The sequence below is a fragment of the Bos taurus genome, chromosome X (assembly GCF_002263795.3).
Source record: "Bos taurus isolate L1 Dominette 01449 registration number 42190680 breed Hereford chromosome X, ARS-UCD2.0, whole genome shotgun sequence".
Classification (NCBI taxonomy): Eukaryota; Metazoa; Chordata; class Mammalia; order Artiodactyla; family Bovidae; genus Bos; species Bos taurus.
In genome coordinates, this window is record NC_037357.1 from 130,602,533 (window position 1) to 130,620,300 (window position 17,768).

General features: G+C 44.0%; 1 long non-coding RNA gene across 1 annotated transcript; it reads left to right on the forward strand.

Annotated features, from left to right (window-relative positions):
* The first annotated feature begins 497 nt into the window (after nt 1-497).
* LOC104970637 (uncharacterized) lies at nt 498-17,472 on the forward strand. The gene is made up of 3 exons (XR_817192.4): nt 498-2,013; nt 12,224-12,767; nt 12,853-17,472. It is a non-coding gene; the product is annotated as an uncharacterized lncRNA (long non-coding RNA).
* The last annotated feature ends 296 nt before the right edge of the window (nt 17,473-17,768 follow it).

A 17,768-nucleotide genomic window follows, 5' to 3' on the forward strand; every position in this document is an offset into this window, starting at 1 on the left:
TCAGTTGTGGCCAGAAGCAAAAAGGACCAACCTCGAGCTGCCCAGTACACGGGGTGCACCAACTGAATGACCTCAAAGGTCAGCTTGTCCATTTGCTTTCCTTTATGCCAGGGCTCATCAGGAACACGTGTGCCCTCCCCTTACTGAAACCTCAAACCCTCACTGGCTACCCTGTCATGAACCCTGACTTGAGTAAAGAAGTATGGCTTTGGAGGACCTAAGGGAACTTTTGGATGAGGTATATATCTTACTCATGTTCAAGTTGAGGGTATTTTGTGTCAGTCTCTTTGGTAAAGTCAGTCATTCTGCTGAAATGGTCCTGGAAGAGTCATTTCCTTCTAGAACTACCTTAGGAAGCACCCTCAGCTGCACTTCTGATGAGTTTTCCTCTTGGATCTTGAAATTCCTGATTGAAAAGCACAAACCAGCTCCTTCTCTTGAGACACTGCATGGGCACTATTAGTCCTCAGTATCAAGGATCATTTGACAATAAAAATAAAGAAAACCTTAAGTGACTGTAAACTGGTATAGCCATTTTGGAGGGTGGTCTGACAATCTGCATCAACAGCCTCAAAAGTATTTACACCTTTTGTACTTGGAATTTTTATTTCCAGGGTCCTATGCTTGGCCAATATTCAGAGAAACAGGCTAAAGTCTATGAAAAGAGATGTTCATTACAGTGTTGTTTATCCTGGAGAAAAATTGTAGACCTTTGGAGCATCCCTCAAGAGTAATTTTTAAATACATATGGCATGTTCTTACAGTGAACAGAGCCATCAATAACCACATTGTAGAAGATGGGGGTTAATGTAGCTAAATGACCACATGACATGAAAAAAGGAAACAAAATTACATATCCATAATAACCTAGGTTTTTAAAAGAGGGACAAGTGTTTATGAAAATATGCAGACATAGAGAAAAAACACTAGAAGGAAATACATCAAAATATTAACAGCAACTTTGGCTTGGCTGAGGATGAAGTTCATAAGGGCTTTCATGATCATGCTCTTTCATGTGTTTCAAATTCCCTATAGGTCTTAAGTATTGTTTAAAAATCCATTTAGAAAAAGAATATCCTTGATTAATGAATAACATGAAAATTAGAGAAAAGCAAGGGGCTAATAGTCCAGTGGACATGATGGAGGCCTTGAGGCCACGTGTAAGCTCTCCACTCTGCTGCTTATTACAGGGTCATGGTGATTCCACGGAACTTGTGCTGGAGGGGAGGGGAGGGGGCAGGCCCTCCTTTCACACTCAGATATGGAGACTGAAAGCATGCCCAGACCTGTGGAGAAGGAGGTTGGCCACTCTTGCATGTGAGCTGAGGGACAATGGGCCACAAGCATCCTCCTACCTGACTGAGAGAATGAAGGAATTCCGAGCTGACCAGCAGAGACAGCTGACAAACAAGGCCAGGGCGGCTGGTGTCCGGCCGAGAGAGCCTTCTGTTTCCTTGAGTTCACACAGGGGAAGAGGAAGTCTTCATCAACCGCAGAGCACATTGAAGCAGAGCCTGAGGAGGGGCCCCAGAAGCCCCAGCTGGGAACCTGTGGCTGTGGCCACGATGCTCTCTTAAGTCTTCAGGAAACTGCTCACCGTGTGCTCAAAACTTTGACAACACTGGTCACTGGTCACCAGAGGCTTGTCCTTAACAGCACTGAATATATATCAACTGTCGTTTGTAAGAAGAGAAGCCTCCACCGTGCCTTAGGGATACACAGCTGACTTGGGAGGACTGATGTGGATGTTACATGAGGCCGTGTTCTCCTCCTTGCTCTCTAATTAGTCTTTGGTGGGTACCAGACTCAGCAGAAGAGGCTGCAAGGCTTCTGGCCTCACAAACCACCTTGCCCTTGCCTGTCCCATCGACCCCATCTTGGAGAACCATCTTACCGTCAGTCAGTCATGTTCCCCTGCCTCACGCCAATGCTACATTGAGGTCCCACTGCCAAACCATACCGCTTTTAGCCCTGGAGATGTCCCAGCTCCTCCCTGAGGTCTCGATGGAATGGGTAAGCTGGATCTACAATCTCCTTTATATTGTCTGTGTGCTGATGGAGAGACTTACTGATGGAATGTATTCATAAATATCTTAGAATACGAAATGGGCTTCCCTGATGGTTCAGATGGTAAAGAATCTGCCTGCAATGCAGGAGACCCAGGTTCGATTCCTGGGTCGGGAAGAGCCCCTGGAGAAGTGAATGGCAACCCACTCCAGTATTCTTGCCTGGGAAATCCCATGGACAGGGGAGCCTGGCGGGCCTCAGTCCATGGGGTTGCAAAGAGTTGGATACAACTTGTACCCTGAATACAAAGTACAAGTTCTGCTGTCTCCTAGCTTGGAAACAGCACACAGACAGCGTACTGGACTGTGCAATCCTTCTCAGGAGCCACATGAAACAGGAAGCTTCTGGGAGGTTCCTGCAAGCATGTGATAGCTAGCTGTGGTTTCAGGGCAACAGTCAGGTAGTTCTTGCATCCGGAAACGTTTGCACGAGACACACTTTCTGGCTTCTGTCTAATTCTAGTGTTAGTTACACTGTCCTTTTTCCACTTTGAAAAGAAGCAATTTGATTTCTTACACTGTATGTATTTTTTCTGACTGCAATCATGAAAAGGACCATGAACTGGATCCAGCAGCAGAGAGGCCTGGGTCTGGGGCCTCTTCTTAGCTGCTCTTAAAGAATTCCTCAGATTGAGTCATTTTCCCTTGAGCCACAGTCCCTCAAACTTCTAAAGAGACCACTTAGGGAAGGAAGAGCCTCGCTCCACTAGGGCAACTGAGTGAGCCCTCCTGGGGAACGAAGCTGAAAGAGAACATCTTTTAGCTGTCTTCTCTTAGGAATCTGATCTCAGTGCCATTCGTTGTTATTTATCACTACCAAACATGCATTAATGGCGAATCGGAGAGGCCCAAAGATGCTCAGACTCCTAGAAACCACTCGTTCAGATCCTAGTGGCACTGGGTCAACTTTTCCCCTTCGGAGGCAGAGCAAGTCCACAGGCTTTGCAAGCAGGTTACCCTCCCATTATGAAGAAAAAAACCAAACCAAAAAAACCCCGCTTACACCACTGATTTCAAATCCAACCACACTGCAAGACTGCAAGATGATGGATTTTGCACAAGGGTACTGAAGATCGAGGGGGAGCCTTTGTAAATATATATGTATTTCCTCATTGACTTTTTTTTTTCCTTCTAAACTTTAGACAGAGTTAGCAAAGGAAACAGCTGGTTCACAAGATCTCAAATGGAGGGTGATTTCACTCCTTCTCCACCTGACTTTTCCATTCCTCTCACTCTCAAAGTCACACACCTTGATAAACAACCCAAGGGACATTTCTGAATAGATAATGCTCAGTTCTTAATAACTTCCCTAAACAGCCAATGTTTTCTGCCTCTTAAAGTCACTAATGGTTTTCTACACTCACATTTTGGTCCTCCTTTTAAGCTTCTTTCTCGCTCACCTGTTGCTGAGATGAAAATAAATGAATGAATGAATACATCAAACAGGATTTGGGTTTGGGATTCAACGCCCTTTTGTCCTCATGCCTCATATAAATTCAAGCCCCAAAAAGAAGGCAAGACAAAGTCATGAGTAAAACAGAGACTGTAAAACTATTCCTGAAATAATTGAAAGCAGATGCAGAAGGAGTAACCTAGATAGCCAAGTGTTCTGGGTGGGAGGTGTGGGCTGGGAGTGAAACTGACAGAGAAACAAACAAACCCTGCCTTCTCTGGGGTCCAGAAGGCCCAGTGTGGACTGCCTCGCTTCCTGTAGGCTGACTTCTGGTAGAGACTTCCTGTCAAAGGAAAAAACCTCTAATGGTTTCTGAGCTTTTGTCCTGTGAATTCTTCTCCCATTTTCAGCTTTCAAGGGCCTGTCATAGAGAAGACCCTCGACCCTGAAACACTGCTCTATTTTGCATAGAGGTTTGCTTGTAAAATTCTAAATTCATGAACTTTAAAATTCAGACTGATTCTAAGATCTGAGCAGAGTCTGCAAGGCCAACTTCAACCTAGGAGTAACCTGTTGTTGTTGTTCACTCCCAGGTCACACAGATAAATGGTGGCCCCAATTGTCTTAAAAGCCCCAATCTCACAATTACTGCTCTTTGCACAAAGCTCTCCATGCCATGGGCAGGACTTTCTGTATTCACATTCTCAAAGGCTTCATATTTCAATAACAGTCATCGAGTTTCCTCACTAGGAAGAACAACCCAAGCTCAGTTCCCTCTTCTGGCCACTAAATTAGAAGAACCAAGAGCTCAGGCTGACTGAAGCAGGCATTGCCCAGCTGGGCTTGTATTTGTGTATACACTTATTGCTTACTTATTTGCTTGCTTGCAAGGTTGATTCAGTCATGTCGATTCTTTGCGACTCTATGGACTATAGCTCCCTGGGCTCCTGTGTCCATGGGATTTTCCACACAAGAATACTGGAGTGGGTTGCCATGCCCTCCTCCAGGGGATCTCCCCAACCCAGGGATCAAACCCACATGTCTTATGTCTGCTGCATTGATACGTGGGTTCTTTACCACAAGCATCGGCTGGGAAGCCCATGTCATTTATCTTGCATCTAAAGCCAGTCTTAGCACAAATTTCAGTCTTTCTCTTTCAATTGGGGAGGAATGAGCAAGTAACCTAGATTTCTTTTTAAAAAGTCTTTTTAATGTTTCACCCTCCCTTGCCATTTCAACAAGTTTAGCCAAGAGATGCTAATGTGGTTATAAATGTTTATTATTCCAATGGTTTCACTAATTTTATTGGGAACAGAATAGCCTCTAGAGAATGACAGACATTGCAGCAAGACATAGTTAGGGAGATTGCTTACAAAGTGTTTGTTTTTTTTTTTTAAAGGTCAGGCTTACATTTATTCAATGATTTTCTGTGGGGTGGAAAAGAGGAACAAGGAAATATTACTAACTAGGTTACTTGGGTTTTGTTTTTATCAGACTGTTGTTCTGGTTGATTCTACCAATTGGGGGATATTTCAAATGGGTTTATATTTAGGAAGTGGGTTGCGATGGGGGTTTCTCAACCTTGGAACTAGTGACATTTGGGGTCAGATCATTCTTTGTTAAGGGGCTGCCCTGTGTTTGACAAAATGTTTAGCAGTATCCCTGGCCTCTATCTATTTGATGACAATAGCAGTGCCCACCTCGCATATTATAAGAACCAAAAATGTTTCCAGATATCACCACATGTGCCCCTGCTGGTTTGCCCCCTGTCAAGAACCACTGAATTGGGCAATTTTTGGACTCTCCCAGGCAGCTTTCACTTGTACATCATAAGAGCTCTAAGAGGAATTGGCTTATCTGGATATTTTTTGCTCAGTTCATGCTCCAAGGACATATGAAAAATTCTCAGTGATGATGCCAACCTCAGAGCATCACTACTCCTCCACCTATCTCCCCTTGTGATAACACAAATGCCCACTATTATTTGAGGAGGCATCAGTTAATCAAGGAAAACATCCCCTTCAAAGTGCTTTACGTTAAATTAACAGTCCTTTTTCTTTCAGCAGCAGACAAATTGCTGCTCTTGGTTACAAGATACGGGTATGTGTGTGGTTTTTAGCTTCTGCGTCTTTGCTGGTCTCTGAACTGGCCATTTCTGCCTCAGAAATGCAGCGTTTCCTATGTGGCTGTGGTCAGAATGCTTTGCAGTGCAGGAGTCGCTAATATCGGGTCATGCTACTTTTGCATTCCTCTGAAATTACAACATTCACAAAAAATCCCACCTCCCCTCTGCTTCTTGAATTTTTTTTTCCCTTCAAATGGAATCCATATGGGATGGTGTGTCCAAGTCAATGCCAGGACGATGGAATGCGGATTGGTGAGGCACGCCCCTAAGCCCAGTGAGAGCGTGGTAACTGATGGGGAGAAATCGTTCCATGTCCAGAGCTGAAACTTTGGGTTCAAGAGCTCTGGTATCAGAATTCCCCACTCAGTCTCACCTACCAGACAAACTCTGGTACTCTGATCCTCAGTTTTGTTATGCTTGAGATAGATACACATAAAAATATGAAAGAGGGGGTAGAATGTCTTGTTTGCTTTTGCATCAGACAGGGGCATTGCCAGCCAGCATACAGATCCAAAGGAACAGAGACATCCCAGCTACAAAATGTCATCGCTGTAAGCTCATGATGCTATTTTCTAATCATAGATCTCCTTGTGTAAGGTCTGTGTGCAAGAGTCTGGGGCCCAGCTTTCCGAAAGCAACTTCCTGGTTGGGGACAAAAATATTTCAGGCAGAGGTCTATTTCTAAATTCTCATCCTTTCTTTTCTCTCTGTTCCTTTTTTATTTTTCCCTTTCTCAGACTTTCACTCCACTTGTGACAAATCCACTTCTCTTACTTGAAACGCTAATATGCGTTTCTTTGGACCTCCTCCAATCACCCAGGCCTTGCACAGATGTGCTAAATAAATGCAAGCACAGAAAAAAGGTATTTTTAAAAAAGAAAAAGGTTTTATTGAGTGGGCCTGGCTTTTCCATATGATGTAACATAAAAACCTGAATGAACTTTTTGGTAAATCCAATATATTCTCCCCTGCCCCTCTTGCCACCCCATATAAGCTGTAACAACCCCAATCATCCCTGAGAAAGATGAAAATGCTATTTGGCAAAAAATAATAAGGTAACTTCAACCACTAGGAAATGTCTTCTAGTTCTACCACCTTCTATAATTAATAACTTTCAATCCAAATATCCTCCTTCAGGTTCAAAATTCAAGTGGCTTGTGACAACAGAGAGAAGAGAAGAGAGGGACAGAGGAGTTTCGAAAGTTTACGCTCTTCTGCCTCCACGAGTATAAATATTGACAGAGAACAAAAAGCCATAAAAGCACTTTATGATTAGATTTGATACTTCATTTTCTGTGGATGTTTCCTTCAGAATGCAGCTAATTGAATCTGTTTGAACATGTAATTGTTTGTTATTTGATTCTGTGGAACCTTTTTAAAAATCAGCACAAATTGAACCCAGAATGCAGAAGCAGGCTAAAACCCTTAGTGGAGCTACAGTGTAAGAGTGATGGGGGGGAGGGGTTTGGCGGGGGAGCGGAGGCGGGGGAAGAAAGAGAACAAACCATAATCAGAATCAATCAGTGAAAGTCTACAGTTCGTTGGAAGGTAACAAGTAAAGTGGAGCAGAATAGACGGAAGGGCCCTTGGGGCTGGTGTAACTGGAAACAGGGTGGTCAGAACAGGCCTCTTCGAGAGGTAACATATCTGAGCAAAGAAATGACGGAGGTGAGGGAGGGAGCACCATAGGGGCTGGGGAGAGGTGCCCTCTAGGCAGAGGGAACAGCTAGGGCAAAGGGTGGGAGACAGCTGGCATGGAGCCACAGCATGCATGGAGACCAGTGTGCCCAGTAAGAGAATAAGGGCAGCAGGAAGGGATGAGGCCAGGGGCCAACAGATCCTGTGGGACCTTAGGCCACTCGAAAGACTGGGCTTCTGCTCTTAAGGAAATAGGGAGCCAGTGCAGGTTTTCCATAACAATTTGTTTTTCCTTACTGAGGTGAAAGTCACAAAGGTGAAAGTCACAAAATGAAAGTGACCAATTCAATGGTACTTAAGACACTCAAAATGTTCTTGCCTAACCCTACCTCTATCTAGTTCCAGAATGCTTTCATTATCTCAAATGGAAACCTGCCCTCCCCATAACAAGTCATTCCGCACTTCATCCTCCTTTTCAGTCCCTGGCAACCATCAATCTGCATTATATCTCTAAGGATTTACCTCTTTTGGATGTTTCACATAAATAGAATCAATACACGGGTCTTTAGTGACTGGCTTCTTTCACCTGGCACGATGTTTTGGAGGTTCATGTATGTTGTCGTATATGTCAGAACTTCATCCTTTTTTATGGCTGCATAATATGACTGGTTCCAAATAGGAAAAGGAGTATGTCAAGGCTGTATATTGTCACCCTGCTTATTTAACTTCTATGCAGAGTACATCATGAGAAACGCTGGGCTGGAAGAAGCACAAGCTGGAATCAAAATTGCCAGGAGAAATATCAATAACCTCAGATATGCAGATGACACCACCCTTATGGCAGAAAGTGAAGAGGAACTAAAAAGCCTCTTGATGAAAGTGAAAGTGGAGAGTGAAAAAGTTGGCTTAAAGCTCAACATTCAGAAAACGAGGATCATGGCATCCGGTCCCATCACTTCATGGGAAATAGATGGGGAAACAGTGGAAACAGTGTCAGACTTTATTTTTTGGGGCTCCAAAATCACTACAGATGGTGACTGCAGCCATGAAATTAAAAGACATGTTAGCAAGGTGAAAAGACAGCCTTCAGAATGGGAGAAAATAATAGCAAATGAAGCAACCGACAAACAACTAATCTCAAAAATATACAAGCAACTCCTACAGCTCAACTCCAGAAAAATAAACGACCCAATCAAAAAATGGGCCAAAGAACTAAATAGACATTTCTCCAAAGAAGACATACAGATGGCTAACAAACACATGAAAAGATGCTCAACATCACTCATTATCAGAGAAATGCAAATCAAAACCACTATGAGGTACCATTTCACACCAGTCAGAATGGCTGCGATCCAAAAGTCTACAAATAATAAATGCTGGAGAGGGTGTGGAAAAAAGGGAACCCTCTTACACTGTTGGTGGGAATGCAAACTAGTACAGCCACTATGGAGAAGAGTGTGGAGATTCCTTAAAAAACTGGAAATAGAACTGCCTTATGATCCAGCAATCCCACTGCTGGGCATACACACTGAGGAAACCAGAAGGGAAAGAGACACGTGTACCCCAATGTTCATCGCAGCACTGTTTATAATAGCCAAGACATGGAAGCAACCTAGATGTCCATCAACAGATGAATGGATAAGAAAGCTGTGGTACATATACACAATGAAGTATTACTCAGCCATTAAAAAGAATACATTTGAATCAGTTCTAATGAGGTGGATGAAACTGGAGCCTATTATACAGAGTGAAGTAAGCCAGAAGGAAAAACATAAATACAGTATACTAACGCATATATATGGAATTTAGAAAGATGGTAACAATAACTCTGTATACGAGACAGCAAAAGAGACACTGATGTATAGAACAGTCTTATGGACTCTGTGGGAGAGGGAGAGGGTGGGAAGATTTGGGAGAATGGCAATGAAACATGTAAAATATCATGTAGGAAACGAGTTGCCAGTCCAGGTTCGATGCACGATGCTGGATGCTTGGGGCTGGTGCACTGGGACGGCCCAGAGGGATGGTATGGGGAGGGAGGAGGGAGGAGGGTTCAGGATGGGGAACACATGTATACCTGTGGCGGATTCATTTTGATATTTGGCAAAACTAATACAATTATGTAAAGTTTAAAAATAAAATAAAATTAGAAAAAAAAAAGACATGTACTCCTTGAAAGAAAAGTTATGACCAACCTAGATAGCATATTGAAAAGCAGAGACATTACTTTGCCAACAAAGGTCCATCTAGTCAAGGCTATGTGCTGGGGACCAGCCCCGGCTGATCCAGGATATTCGAAGCGGGGACAGCGTCGGCAACCTATTTATTTAAATATTTTATCAAAGATATAAAGAGTAATAGGATGAGGATAGCTCAGTAGGAAAATTCAGTGGAGAAAAGAGGCTGAGTAGCTTGGTTTATGCGGGAGACCAATAAAACTTCAAGACAAGAAGTTTGCACCACTTACGTAGGCCGCAGGCGTCCTTCCGTTCTCCCGAAGGAGAGGAGACACTGAGGCCCCCCTGGTCGGATCTTAGAAGCCCAGGCATAATTAGCAAGCATGGCGGGTTCCGCGTTCCAGATGGAGACTCAGCCAGAATTTGGGAGAGCGAGCGACATGGGGAGACCAAGTTTCGGTGAACAAGGCCCGCACTTTATTTTCCAAAATAGTTTTTTATACCTTAAGTTGTGCATAGAGGATAATGGGGGAAGGGGTGGAGTCATGCAAGGACAGCAGTTCCTGGTCCTAATCGAAGCCAGGCTTTCAAACTTATCATATGCAAAAGTTCAGGTGAATTACATCATCTTCTGGCTAGGAGGCCTGTTAACATTTTAAGAAACTTATCTTTCTCTAAATGTGATTATTCCAAAGTCAGGCACCAGCCTCCAAAAAGCATTGGACAAAGCTGCATTCCTATAGGGCAAAGGTGAGGTGGGCTCAATCAAGAAAAGAATTAACTCAAGGGTCCAAGGTTACAAACATTGAGCTACTACTTACATTTCTATACACCCATTATATCAATCAATACACTGCGAAGGACACAGTAGGTAAGGAGTATGGAGACTTAGCAGCAAACATTGGCCCAATGAGTGAAAAACCCTTCACCAATACAATTTCTAATCAATCTTTTAACTACTCAAAAGAATCTGTGTTCAGACAGTTTAGAACATCTCCTCCCTCTCACAGTTGGGAGGCTCTGAACAATCACATGTGGCCGGAAAAACCTATTCAGGCAGGCTAGAGGATTTCCAAAGGAGTTTGTAGGTTAAACACTGTCACACCCAGGAATTATTAACTGGAGCTGTAAGCTAACTCTTTTTTCAGAGAGAGGTAGTGGGGGACAGCCCCCCGTAAAGTCAGAGGTGTAGGTGAAAGCACAAAGCATATAGTAGGCAGACTCTGGTTTTGGGGGTAGATGCTCGAGAATTTCCAGGGAGACTCCTGAGGCTTGATCCCGCCTTTGCGTATGCCAAGCCTCCTTCCTCATGACCTTTGCCACGGGCGGAGCTTGCTCTCCGCATCTATGGTTTTTCCAGTGGTCATGTATGGATGTGAGAGTTGAACTGTGAAGAAAGCTGAGTGCCGAAGAATTGATGCTTTTGAACTGTGGTGTTGGAGAAAACTCTTGAGAGTCCCTTGGACTGTAAGGAGATCCAACCAGTCTATTCTAAAGGAGATCAACCCTGGGATTTCTTTGGAAGGACTGATGCTGAAGCTGAAACTCCAATACTTTGGCCACCTCATGTGAAGAGTTGACTCATTGGAAAAGACCTTGATGCTGGGAGGGATTGGGGGCAGGAGGAAAAGGGGATGACAGAGGATGAGATGGCTGGATGGCATCACTGACTCGATGGACGTGAGTCTGAGTGAACTCTGGGAGTTGGTGATGGACAGGGAGGCCTGGAGTGCTGTGATTCATGGGGTCGCAAAGAGTCAAAAACGACTGAGCGACTGAACTGAACTGAACTGACTGAATATTTCATTGTATGGGGAGACCACAATTTGTTTATCTCCACATCAGCCAATAGACAGTTGGGCCTTTTGGCTATTGTGAGTATGCTGCTATAAACACTGTAGGTTGTTAAGTAACAAAGGAACATGATCTCACTTGCATTTTATACAATACATGCAGTTCTATTTTGTGAGTGATCTGGTAGCCCAAATTTGTAAATCCAATTTTAAATGGCAAAAATAAACAAGTGAGATTCATTAGACCCATCCCTCTGCCATGTGCTACCACCCGCTTGGCTTCTTCAAATGCCATGTAATCCCTCCAGAACTATATTTTTTTGAACAATTTCCCTACCATTGGCAATTAAAGGCCAGTTGACTGTTAAATCCCAGAATCCGCTCATTATTCAAAGAATTCAGGTTTTCTAAAACTGACAGGGATTTTTAAGGAGAAGCAATGATGATGAAAAATGAACCTTTTTCTCCAACCAAAAGGGGAAACCACTCTTGCTTAAAAATAAAAATGAACCAAATGCATCGTGGTGTCTGGAAATGGATCTTGAAACAGAACAACAAAAAAAAAAGACAGCCGGGGTGTCCCTGAGCTATTGAGGGCAAGGCAGCGCCTGACTCAGATGGAGAGTTTTCAACACTTGCATTCCCTTTTCCTCCTCCACCAAATAGTTCGAGTGCCTCCGACCTTCCAGACACTGCTAGGTGGCAGAGACCAAATAACAATGACACATTTTTCCTGTCGGTCACTAAGCAGCTGTGAAAACACCAGGGGGCCAAGATGCCAGCCCTTGGGGCCCCAGGAAGCTGAGCCCCAGGCATCAAGCCTCTTCCCCAGTTTAGAAGGAGCTTCCGCTCCCTGGCTCTCTATCCCGTTTTGAGTCACAGATACCGTTCTGATAGGAAAATGAGTTGTGCTCCGGTGACAGCCTCTCCCCACTGTCTGGGGTGGCTGGAAGGGCCGGGGGCAGGGGTGGGTGGCCTGGATGATCTCTGAAATCAAAGCCTAAATGGGAAGCTCTTCTCTTTTCCCGCAGGGAGTGCCACCCCCTCCCCGCCCCCAGATTCCTCCCGTGAAAGCTGCGAAGAAGCCGAGGCTGGAGCAGAATGACTCCGTGGCATTTACCGTGCCAGCAGCGCCCCTCCATCAGCTCCGGAGAAGCAGTGTGTGTCTGTGAGCTTCCTGGGGGCAAGAGGGATAGTGGGGGGCAGATAGTGAGAGTGCCACCCCCCCCAAGACCTTTAGCCAGGTGCAGTCACGGTGAAAGCATCCAGTCTTGAAGAGGAAAGAGCGTCCATCGACAAGATTTCCACACACCCTCTGAGGGGCAAAGTGACTCTCAGAGGAACAGGAAAATTAGCTGGGAGCTTGCTCCAGGAGTCCCTTCCTAATTTCCCCAACTTGGAAGGGGGAAGGGGCTGCTTAAGAAAGGCTTCTTTTCTAAAGATGGGTTGAAAGTTTGCAAAATACTGCTGTCTGGTGGTGGTTTAGTCGCTAAGGCGTGTCTGACCCTTGCGAACCAGTGGACTGTACTCCCCCACCCCCACCCACCACGCTCCTCTGTCCATAGGATTCTCCAGGTAAGAATACTGGAGTGGGTTGCCATTTCCTTCTCCAGGGAATCTTCCCGACCCAGGGATTGAACCAGGGTCTCTTGCATTGCAGGCAAGTTCTTTACCATCTAAGCCACCTGTCTGCACCATCCTATAATCTGGGGCCCCCCGTACCACCCCCAGGCCACTTGTTGGAGATAACGTGATGCTGAGAAGACCATATGCCTTGACTCCACTGACAAAGAATCTGGCTTTCTCATGCCTCCCGGCCTTGGCCCCAGCTATATCCTGCTCCTGGAACAGTGTCACCGACCCACACTCCATCCTGGCTTCCAGCAGCCCAGCCAGTGTTGGCTGGCAAGTCTCAACTTTTATATCAATTTCACAGGGGAATCTCCCCTGCTCCCTGCACCTACAAATGAACACACAAAACCTGCTGATTAGTTTAGGTGCCCATTTGGAGGCTCCAGCACTTGCCTTTCTCAGAAACTTGATCCCACTGTACTCTAGTATGATAGCTTCACCAGAGACAGAGTACCTGGCAAGAAGTGGGCAAGTATTCAATAAATGTGTCCTAAATAAATGGATGAATGAAGCTATAAACAATAAATATCCTAGTGGGCACAATATACATCCCCTTACAAAACACTGAGCTAGAGAGATGATAGACAGATAGAGCTAGATAGATCTCTGATCAGAGTTCATAACCCCCCTCTCAGAACAAGTATTTCAAGCTTTTATTTTAATAGCAGCCTCATACTATAAATGACTTGCCCAAGTCATCAGTGATAAAGTCAAGTTCTAGTTCATGGAAATATTGTTCTGTATATTATCCTATGTATATTTACAATTTTCAGATTCATTTTACTTGAAATAAATGTTATGCTGCTAGCCTTGGAATTAATCACATTAATTATATATATAATAATAATATATAAAATAATAAAAATATTATCTCTCTCTCTCTCTCTCTCTATATATATATATATATATAGGCCACCTGATGCGAAGAGCTGACTCATTTGAAAAGACCCTGATGCTGGGAAAGATTGAGGGCAGGAGGAGAAGGGGACGACAGAGGATGAGATGGTTGGATGGCATCACTGACTCAATGGACATGGGTTTGGGTGGATTCAGGGAGTTAATGATGGACAGGGAGGCCTGGCATGCTGTGGTTCATGGAGTCGCAAAGAGTCAGACACAACTGAGCGACTGAACGGAACTGAACTGAATCCTATAGAGAATATATACTGAATATCAAAATACAGGAACGTAAAGTTAAAAGAAGTCTTGCATGCTCATCTGGGCCAACTCCATTATTTTACACATTGGGAAAGTGAAAGCCAAAGAGGTTAAGTGACTTCCCCAAAGTCACAGAGCTGCTGGATAAGAAGTGGGAATGGAATCTAGATTTTTCAGATGCTAAATTCAGTACTTTTTCTACCATACAGCAAAGATGATTGGTTATGGACAAATCCTTTGAACAGAGCATGTCTATACTCGGGGCCTGCTTGTGTTTATAAAACCACACATACCCAGACATCCTAGAATGATTCCTTTTGCAGAAATCCTTTGCCAGTTTCAGAGCATGGGGTCCAGTGTGGTGACAGAGTTAAGAGTTAGCTCTGAGGTCAGATTACCTGGGTTCAAATTCTAGCTGTGTGACCTCTGACAAATCACTTAGCCTCTGCACTTATTTATCACCTGTAAAAAACATGAGTATATGGGGGCTTCCCAGGTGACTCAGTGGTAAAGAATCCACCTTCAATGCAGGAGATGTGGGTTTGATCCCTAGGTCGGAAAGATCCCCTGAAGGAGGGCATGGCAACCCACTCCAGTATTCTTGCCTGGGAAATCCCAAGGATAGAGGAGCCTGGCGGGCTACAGTCCATGGGGTCACAAAAAGTTGGACACAACTGAGCATGCACGCACGCATGCAAAATGGGCGTAATAGTTCTCATCTCAGAGGGTTGCTATGAAGATTAAACTGTTAACTACATGTAAAGGGATTCGGAGAGTGCCTGACTCATAATAAATGCTAGTAAATGTCAGCTTAAACCATCTTGGCTCAGAAAACTGCTCCCTGCACACATATGAGATCACTGCTAGTTCACCTGAGTTGAGGAGAGTACTTATGGGCAATGGTCACGAGAAGGCCTGGTGGGTGCTGATATTATCTTTCCTGATCTGGTAACCGGTTCCCTGGTCATGTACAGTGTGTAAAAATCTCTCAAGATGATCCCATGTGATCACCAAGAACTGATTTGACTCTGCCTGCAAGTTGACAAGGTGGCCTGCCATAGCCCTGTGGGTGTTGCCAGGAGACATGAGCCTCCTGAGTCAGAGACCAACGACTAGATTGCTCACAGCATAGCAGGCAGCATGAGCTTCGGTCCAGGCAGTTCCCCTTCTGGGTGAAGTGGAGGGTCAGTTGGATGCAGTGCATGTGGTGGGTTTGTGTCATAGTTGAAGAACCCACACTGTAGGGAACCCAAGTCTTTTAAAATAGGTGGTAAGCCCATCTGATCCTTGCCCTGGAGAGAAATGTTGTCTTTATTATATTGGACTGATCTTTGCTCTTGAGGGCAATCCTAACTCTGTATTCCCAGGCTGTTTGCTCTACAAACATCCTTGAGAAGAGACTTGAGAATAAACGAAGTCTGTGCCACTGGTTCCAAGACTAACAGAAAGGTGAGAGCCCCATGGAGAATAGTCCCTCACCAACAATATGGATACTATTCTAATGTCCTGGAGGAGCAAATCAAAACCACTCCAGTATTCTTGCCTGGAAAATTCCATGGACAGAGGGGCCTAACAGGCTACAGTCCATGGAACCTCAAAGAGTTGGACATGACTGAGGGACTAGGCACTTTCTGAGGTATGTCATACTGTGACAAAAAGGTTTTTTCAAGTGCTATCTGGAAAAAAAAAAGATGTAGTTTTAAGGTCAAATACATTTGGGAAAATACAGAGTGAATGGTTCTCTTTACCATTGGACTTAACAGAATATTTCATATGCTAATGCGTATCTTCAAAAATGGAGACAACAAATTTGCAGTCATTTCTCATCATTCACTGCTTCTCAAAGCCTTCCTACACATACATACAAATCAGCCGAAGGTCTGGTTAAATGCAGATTCTGATTCCACATTTAGATCTGAGGTGGGGCCCAAGACTATCTCTGGCAGGCTGCCAGGAGCTGTGGGTGCTTCAACTTACCAAGCACCACACCTTGAGTCATAGGGGCTGAGAAACTGTCTTTTGCAGGAACTTCTCACAAGATTGGATTCCACCAAGCATTCTGTGAGAGTAGTCTCAACCCTAGCTACTGTGTCCAGTCTAACACAGGTGGAGGGAACCCACAGAAAATTCTTGAAAGCAACTTCTCAGTGATGCATAATTCTGGTCACTTGAAGCTGAATAAATGTAAAATTTTAAAATACTAGAATTCCTGCGAAGGCCTAAAATGACAAGTATTTCCTCCAGTGTAGGTAAAAATCATGAATGAGGGCCAAGTAGTAATGAAATGCTAATTTTGCCATAAACGATAACCTACAACACTAAAACCGATTGACTGTCATTTTGCAAAACAGATGAGTCCCAAGCTAATGAAAACCTGAACTGGCAGGGGCTAAACTGCTGGTGGAAGATTTCCTGAGCTTCAGATACAATGGGGAACTTGAACTGTCCTAGTCCTAACTGGGCATTCCCCATGGATGAGTGCCATGGACAGAAAGCTGTTTCCAGGCGGCTTCTACACAGCCCTGGGCAACAGGGCATCAGCAGTGGAGCAGAGATGACTCAGCTTTACCTCCTCACATGCTTCCCTTCCTTAAGAATCCAGTTTCAACCTTGGCTACGCATTAGAATCAATGGAGAGGGTTTGGAAATACTCTCGAATGACTGGGTTCTTGCAGACCAGTGGCCTAGGAATCCCCGGGGGCGGGGCCCACGCATCAGTAGCTGTAAAAATCCCCCCAGTGATTCTGATGGGAACTGTTACCCTTAAGACGGACCTCAGTGAAGGAAGTGAAAGCCATTTCAGAGTGTAGACAGAGCATAAATCAAGCAAGTACACCCAGTTTCCCCCTCCTGCACCTCTGACTCTGCTACTAAGAACCACCAGGTTTTGAGAAGACAGACCAACAAGAACAAGATTCATTTCCTTCTCAAATCACCACGTCTCGTCTCTCTAGAGCTCATGTTTGTCACCAGGGTTTGGTCTCATTTTTAGAGCATCTGAGCACAGAAAACTCCCTATGTTAGACTTTGAAGGATATTTGACTGGGGTGAAATTAATGATAGCTCATATTTATACCTTGAGGATGACATTATCTCCGTCATTATGAATGATAAAGGAATTCTGCAGGATCATACTGTTCAGTGAGGATGTCTGGGTTTGGATCACAGCTTCCTGTTTTTACTAGCTGTGTGACCCAGTTGGGTGAGTACCTTCACCCCAAGCATCCTAGTTTGTTCACACATAAATGGGGGACTTTGTAAAAGTTCATAGAGGTACAAGAAACATGAATAGAAGGAAATTCATGAAAAGGGCTGTTCACAGTGTCCAGGGCCTAGGAAGCCCTCCATAAATACCAGTTATTTTATAAGTTGATTCGATCTCATTCAAATTCGTGAACTGTAAACTGGTGCCAATCTGTGGACTATTTATTATCCTCCTCAATTAGATATGTAAATTGAGAGTAAATGTTGAGAAACTTTTATACTTATTTGGCAGAGAAATTATACATCTATTAAATCTAATAATGAAACTCTTAGGTTTGCATTTTGTGTGTCTTTTCATTGAATGTTTCTAACTCATTTTTGTTTCACTTTATACAAGTATTGCTCTAAGGACTGGTATTTTGTGTGTCTTTTGATTTACTTTTCCTAGTCATTCATTTTTACTTCTTCTAGTCATTCATTTTTACTTCATTTTATGAGAATGTTTTTCCAAAAATAGACTGGAGATTAAAACACTGGTTTTTCACAGAGAGTTTGAGCATAATTGGTTTAAAAATAAATGTA